This window comes from Octopus bimaculoides, chromosome 11 (assembly GCF_001194135.2).
Source record: "Octopus bimaculoides isolate UCB-OBI-ISO-001 chromosome 11, ASM119413v2, whole genome shotgun sequence".
NCBI lineage: Eukaryota > Metazoa > Mollusca > Cephalopoda > Octopoda > Octopodidae > Octopus > Octopus bimaculoides.
In genome coordinates this window covers 73205609-73213813 of record NC_068991.1, presented here as the reverse complement: position 1 = coordinate 73213813, position 8205 = coordinate 73205609, and the positions used below count along the sequence as shown (strand labels likewise).

The 8205-nt window shown below is 34.1% G+C and overlaps 1 long non-coding RNA gene across 2 annotated transcripts in view; it reads left to right on the top strand.

Annotated features, from left to right (window-relative positions):
- The window catches only part of LOC128249038 (uncharacterized), a 43801-nt gene that overhangs the window by 19980 nt on the left and 15616 nt on the right, over window positions 1-8205 (top strand). The window contains exons 2-3 of one of the 2 annotated variants that reach the window (XR_008265137.1): window positions 2204-2454; window positions 3775-4065. This is a non-coding gene — a long non-coding RNA (uncharacterized LOC128249038). Of the gene's footprint in view, window positions 1-2203; window positions 2455-3774; window positions 4066-8205 lie in introns of those variants that run through there. The other variant, XR_008265138.1, reaches the window with a different exon arrangement.

Below are 8205 nucleotides of genomic sequence, written 5' to 3'. Positions count from 1 at the left end.
GTGCACACGTTTGAATGTGGTGTGTGCCAGAGGGTTTGCAAATCCAATGGGGGTCTTAAAAGACATGTTAGGATCCACAATGAGCAGAACTTACTTGCAGGAATTGGTAGTGCAAATCAGAGGTGCAATCTGTGTGGGTGTTTTTTCAAAACACTGTCTGGTTTAAAAAGCCACATCAGACGCCATGAAAGGGCTAAGGTGTAGGTGCAGGAGGTGGTCAAACTCTGTTTAAGGAGTAGACAACCTCCATATATATGTATATATATATATATATGTGTGTGTGTGTGTGTGTGTGTGTGTGTGTGTATAAATATGTATATATTTATATATGTCTATATACACATGTATGTATATATGGATTAACCATCTATAATATATATATATATAGTTTAACTATCACTTATATATATACACACACACACACACACATATATATATATACACACACATACATACACACACACACACACATACACACACACACGCACATTTATAGGAGAGTATTGTAGTTCGCTTGAAGCATTGTGTATTGTTTTTAAAAATTAATAAATAATAATTATGTGTTTTGAATGGCATAGCAATGCATTGTTGCGCCATTCAAAACACATTATTATTATTATTATTATTATTATTATTATTATTATTATTATTATTGATTATTATTATTTTTTACATATATATATATATATATATATATATTTATATATATATATATACATACACACACACATATATTTACACCTATGAATATGTATATGTATGTATATCTATCTATCTATCTGTCTATCTATTTATATATATATGTGTGTGTGTGTATGTATATATAGAGAGAGATAGATATAGATATACATACGTATATGTATATATACATATGAATATGTATATATCAAGTCATCTCGAAAGTAATGTCGATTTTCGTTCTGAGATTTAAAGGTTACAAGTTATATATCAAATGCTAACTTTATCTGATATGTAATCTCACATTCCAAGCAATATTTTGCTTTGTGTAATCAATGTCAATGCATTTACTCAATCACGGCATGTATTTCCAACGAAATGTTCCAGCTTTGAAATAAGCTGACAGTGCAAGGACAGACAGATAGGACAAATATGCCCGATATCCAAGCCAAAGCTTCTAATCTCTGAACAACTGGTTCTTGTCGTATGGCAGCATGCTTTATCTTGATGGAGCGCAATACATTTTTGATCGACTAATTAGCATCTTTTCGCCAGTAATCTTTCGTTTCGTCGGTTGATTTGTTCACAGAAAAGCTGTGATTGCTTGATTTGGTATCAGGATTTCGGAGTGAACAGCAAACGTCATAGCCTACCAAATGCTCAGCAATGCATTATAAGGGTGATGATTAGAATAGACATGTTGTCGAAAGTACTAACCAACTACCTGGCATTTTGTCGGTTACGTAGACGAGATTTCCAGTTGATGAGATCAACGGAACAGCCTGCTCGGGAAATTAAAGTGCAAGTAGCTGAGCACAGGTACACAGACACGTGTACCTTAAATATAGCTCCAGGGAAGTTTCAGCGTGAAACAGAATGTAAGAAGACTGTCCCCTTTGAATAACAAATACTACTCATTATTGCCAGCTGAGAAGATTCGAGCAACCGAAAAGAAAGTATCTTACTCAACGACACGACTCACAAAAGCAAGGCTATGAACCGTAACAACTAAGCCACGTTGATCTATGATAATAACTAACTTAATACATATAAATAAATAAGAGCAATTTGAAATCTGTTTCACGATCAATTATCAGTTACACGATTTGTCAATTTTCCAGCTTTTTATATCTTGTCTTCGTCAGGTTTTACTCACTACAGTTAAAACATACGGTAACTCGAACTCTTGGAGTTACTTCAATAACTGAAATTTGTAATATTAGTTCCAAATTCTAGCACAAAGCCAGCGATTCCGGTGGATGGGGTAAGTCGATTACGTCGACCCCAGTGCTGAAGTGGTACTCACTTTATCGGAACCCGAAAGGATAAGAGGTAAAGACAACCTTGTTGGGAATTGAACTCAGAAGGTGAAGACATACGAAATGCTGCCAAGCATCTGGGCTAAGCGTGCTAACGATTCTGCCAGCTCGCCACCGTACTGAAACTTGTAGTATTAAAGAATAGAAGATAATATTTTGATATTCAAACGGTAAGTAGATGTCATTAATATTCTTTTCTACTCTAGGTACAAGGCCAGAAATTTTGGGAGAGGGGTCAGTCGATTAGATCGACCCCCATTGCGTAACTGGTACTTAATTTATCGACCCCGAAAGGATGAAAGGCAAAGTCGACCTCAGCGGAATTTGAACTCAGAACGTAAAGACAGACGAAATGACGCTAAGCATTTCGCCTGGCGTGCTAACGATTAACCAGCTCGCCGCCTCACTGAAAGCTGTAGTATTAAAGAATAGAAGATCATATTTTGCTATACAAACAGTAAGTAGATGTTATTAATATTAACAATTTGCATACGCAACGTGTTTCTGAATCCCAGCATACTGCACGGCCACTTGGCTTTTGGTTCATTGACCAGTTCTTTAAGAGAATAACTCGGCAGATACACACCTGTACGGAAACCCCTGATTTGCTTAGACTTTTCATTTACGTCCTTTCATTTACTGTTCGCAATATGTTTCAATAATTTTTATTCCTTTATACCTTTCAATGTTCCAATCCGTTGCTTATAACGTACTGTTTAACTATCGTTATATATAACTAAATCAAATATCACTCGGAAAGTGGTGCGTCTCTTTGTTGGAATAATACAATCAGTTAATCCATTCATCTTTGCAAGCAAGTTAATATTTGTTATATTCATAGATTTCCTCTTCATATTTCAATAATCTAAAGATACCCTCAGATATAATTACAGGCTTATTTAGCGTACAAAGTTATGATCACATAATTTATTCTATTTCGCTGTTTTCGTGATCGGAGAGAAACAGAAGTCTTCGATTTGAGTTTATGATTAGGAGACAAATATCATTAATCATATTTGAAACACTACAAGAATTGAAGAAATCGGGTGATTCAATAAACTTTGGTAATTGATAAATTCAGTTGTCGTGAGAACTGAAGTTTCAAACAATAAATGCTTAGACAGAATAGTAACGAAATAGCCGATGGGACTGAAAAAGTTATTAGGATGAATGTTAGAGAAAGAGTGATTAGATGAAAAGGTGTACGTTGCGAATTACAAAAGCTGAAAATGAGATGTGCATTGCGAGGGATGGCGGGCGCGAGTCACAGCGTGGTGAAATATTAGTTAACTTAACGTGAGAGATGTTTAATGTGATAGGAAGTGGGAGGAGGATGGGTTGTCATTGTAGTGAGAGTTGATCGATTCCGAGTTTGGAGCTTTGATTGCATAGATATATATAGTACGTATGAATATATGTATCACATTTAGCTTCATTACAGTACAGCGAATAGTCTGAGGTTAATTATGATTACCCAACATATCTCACAATGGGTGACGAGAGAATGAATTGAAGATAAGGTCGTTTGGCTTTTTCTAATAATCTCTCCCCTTCTGAGGATCGAATTCTCGAACTGGTGCATTACTTTGCCAGAAAGTGCAACTCTAGCATTCAATTCATCCCCCTGTCACCCCATCACTGGGGAATGTGGCCCTGAAATACTTAAACTTCTGCACTCGCATCAGTGATGTTCTACTAACACCCAGGGACAAGATTCTTTAGAGTATCAATAACTAAATCATGGCAACAAACACTAATTCTTATGTCTGTTTTACAGCACCTAGCAACAAACCCACTCACTGCATGCCAAATTTGTGTGAAGGTGAAAAATAACTCAAAACCCGGAGGCCTAACACAAACGTTCGTAATCATGGGAACTCCGCTAAAATTACGTAAGTCAACGGGCGGCATTACTAAACTTAGAGACGTAATAAGTCACTTGAATTAGCTGAGTTAGAATTTGAATTCAAGACGAAAAGAACAGAAGAAAAAAACTGCCAGACATCATTCTTGCATTTTTCACAATCTACCATCTTGGACTTGTAATGTTTCATCGATCCCGAAAAGATGAAAGGCAAAGTTGATTTCGATGAGATTTATTTGTTTTCATGTATTGTTTTACTTAAAAGTAGTCGAATATTAATTTTGAAATTACTCAATATATTTAAGTCGGGCAAAATTTATTTTTGCAAAGAAAATGAGTGACTCCGTAAATTTTGTCATATGAATTAGTCAAACTAAAATGTTTTCTATTTCAAGTTTTGTTTTCATTTGTGTTGGTTCATCTTGTGGGTGTGGGCTAGTGATTACACTACAGACGTGTTATGACAGTGTATGTTTGCGAAATGAAAAAAGACGAAATATATTAACAGATTATTGATTGGAAGAACAAAAATAGACACTTTTATGATTATTAAATCGGTGTGAAGATATTATGGGGAATGCAAACTAGTTGAATTTGATGAAGAAAAAAAGCAGAATGTGATACGTGGCAAACAAGGAAGAAATTCAAAATGAAGAATGCGATGCAGGAAAAGATATACAGAAGCAAGAGATTTATTGCTGCGTTTCTTCTCCTTTCTTCGGATTTTTTTACCCACTATTCTTTTGCAATTTTCCCTTTCCTCTCTACTTCTCCTTGTTAATTTTCTTCTACTTCCTCTCATCTTCCTCTTCATTATTCTTCGATTAATGTGTTAAAATTCATCATTAAATGACCAGCAGATACTGACACTTGAAAATGTTCATAAAAGAAACCGATACAACGAAGTTATTTTATGTCCTAGAATTTGCTGAGAGGAATGTAGTTGTAGTATGTACAGTGTTAGATCCAAATAATACAGACTTTTAGCGACAAATACCATAAACATCAACACTACATACCGCACTACACAGGATCGTATATTATTTACATTATTTACATTTAACGGATATTTGTCCACATCTTGTTTGTTGTTAACACAACGTTTCAGCTGATATACCCTCCAGCCTTCATTAGGTGTCTTGGGTTCTCATTCTTAAGGTATTTTTCGATGTAATTATTATTATTATTATTATTGTTGTTGTTGTTGTTTTTGTTGTTACTGTTATTACTATTGTTATTGTCTGGAAAATAAAAAGTGATACATGCTTATATTTTTCTTTCAAAAATAATAAATAAATTAAGAATTTTAAACTTGGCCCTCGGAAGGAAAGACAACATTATTCTTTAGCATCAGAGAATTTGCCACTTTACAAAATGTAATCAGAGTTTTCCAAAGAGAAGCATTGTCACGAAACTTTGCAACTTTGTTGTCCTGAGAGAGAGAGAGTAAGCACTTTCTCTGATATTGAAATATTAGACCACAAACTGGAAGAATACTCGGTTAAATTTCGGCCACTAGTTGATAATCTCTCTGCCGAAAAGTAAAATCCGGCTTGTCTTTGTAATGCAGTATTTCTCCGGAGAGAGCGATGTTCTTTTTCTTAAAACGCATGGTGAATGTATCTTTGTGGTGTTGACAGTAAGATTAAATCATTATATCCATTTATCATTAAGCTGATTAACGCCTAATTTTAAAATGATCAAACATCTTGTGTTAGAATGACCAGCTGTCGAAAGAGAACTAACGAAATTACAGCAGGACATATATATATATATATATATATATATATATAAAGTTGACGCACAAACCACACTTTGAATTTAATTGAGGAAGCTAGTTATTTCAGAAATGAAATATCTTGAACTGAAGAAAATTTGTGACTTACCACAGATTTCAGTTCATGGACCCGCCATAAGCCATTGTACACCGTATAGTTTGTGAAGACGAATCATTATATAATCTTTATAGTAATCTAACAGAGATATTTTTTTACAGTTTTAACAACTAACCTCTCTGCTGGATTTTCAGTAGATCTCAGCCAAAATGTAAACCGACAAGACTGTTGATAGATAGCCAGTATAGAAATGCTTTTATAGTCTAATTACAGTATTGCTTTATCATAAAAAATAATATAAGTCCATAATTTTGTAAGGCGTTATCTGATTAAAATATCTCGGTTTTTATTGATTTGATTTCCCTCGCAGTTTTCTCAGTTTACAACACACATTTACTAAGACAAACGTTTTCTCTTTTTCCGTTTTACATAAATGTAAATTTGCATAAGTTTTCTTATGTATGCTCGTAATTCATTACGTTATAAATTTGTTCATTATAATTAAAGCAATAACTAGTGGAGATTCTGCGAAACCTTGCGATGTAGGTGTACTCTGGGATAATGGAAACCAATAAAAGTTTTTAGTTTTAAAATCGTCATTAAATAAATATTGCTAAATATAAGAATTTCTTAATACTTATATAAATAAGGCAGTAAGGTAACTATCGTTAGAGCATCAGAGATAATTAACTCTAGCGCTGGTGTCTGACATCATTCCATCAAAACTGTTGGCCCTGCACCAAAACAAGAAGCCTCTATTTCTGTTAAAATATTTGTAAGAAAATGTCTTTGTTCCAATGCAAATACATGTATAGATTTTCTGTGCCTTACGACTCTCATTCATCCTGAGATTCTTGTATTTACATTTGGTAAGTTTGATCACTACTGAATTATGCGTGTACACAAGCAGACACATACAGGCGCGCGCACACTCACACACACACATCCTCACACACACACATCCTCACACACACACATCATCACACACACACATCCTCACACACACACATCCTCACACATATACAAACAAAAATACACCCTCATACATACACGCATACATACATACATACACAGAGACACTCACACACACATGTATATATATTTATATTTATATTTATATTTATATATATTAATATAATTTTGAGTGGTATTTCTCTGTCCGTTACGTTTTTACGTTCGTTAACTCCTCCCAGACCATTGGTGCAAGGACAACGAAACTGAAACCAGCAACTCCCTTAATCCCAAGCAATGTCCTAAGAGGGTCTATTTTTTTAAAGGGCCACTTAATTGGGGCCCCCCAAACCTCCCCTATTTGTACTGAATTTTAAATTAAATATATGGCATTGGCGATTAAATCGGAGCAATGACAATAAATTTCATACCATGAACTCCCAAGGAGTATCGTAAGGCGGTTCAATTTCTGAAGGGCCGCTTAAACGGTCTGAAAACCCCCTTTGTTTAACGGTCATTTTTCATAGCATATTTTGTTTGCCTCGATAACTGAAGAGATGCCGGTGGAGGTCTCCGCCCCGACATCCGTAACTCGGAGTTTTATTATGGCAACCGAATAATTGTCACATAGTATATTACAGATACATTCCTCTATTTACATAATATCGAGGTATCTTTCTTTCTTTTGTTATCTTACCGTTAATATATATATATATATATATATATATATATATATATATATATATATATATATATATATATATACGATGTGCTTGTTTCAGTTTCCGTCTATCAAATCCACTCACAAGGCTTTCTTTGGTCAGCCCGAGGCTATAGAAAAAGACACTTGCCCAAGGTGTCACGCAGTGGTACTGAACCCGGAATCATGTGGTTGGAAAACAAGCTGCTTACCACACAGCCATTCCTGCGTCTATATATACAATTGCATAACTATAAAATTAATACAAACATTTAGTGAAAATAAACTTTCAAAATATCATAGAAAATCGCTCTTGAGGATATTATTAAAACAATTTGTTACTTTTTTAGATTTCCACTCCACTCGAAATTTCAAATCTAATTCGCGTTTCTAAAACTGTTGCGTAAATGTATGGAATACCATAACAATTTTTATTTTTCCTCTTCCATGTAATAACATTTCACTGCACTCATGCATATGTAACAAAGCATTAGGCTTCATTAACTTGATAAACCCTTTCAGTTTTTACATCATTTCCAAATCTCAGAAATTGTTGCAACACATATCGAAGTTACACGAGTGTTATCAATAACTCTTCTATAATTACCTTTTCTTTTGGTTTAAGTAGTTTTTTTTCCCCAGCTAATTGTTAACTAACAATAATGATCCTGTAAATATAATTAACTGTATTATTGTTAATAATACAAGTCACTACCTTAATCAATAGACATTACAAAATATCTTATAGATTCCCAATCAATATGTTCATATCTTACAAATAACAGTAATGTGCTGCATCATCTGCGTATGTACGCCAGTATGTGAATATATGCATATATATATATATATATATATATA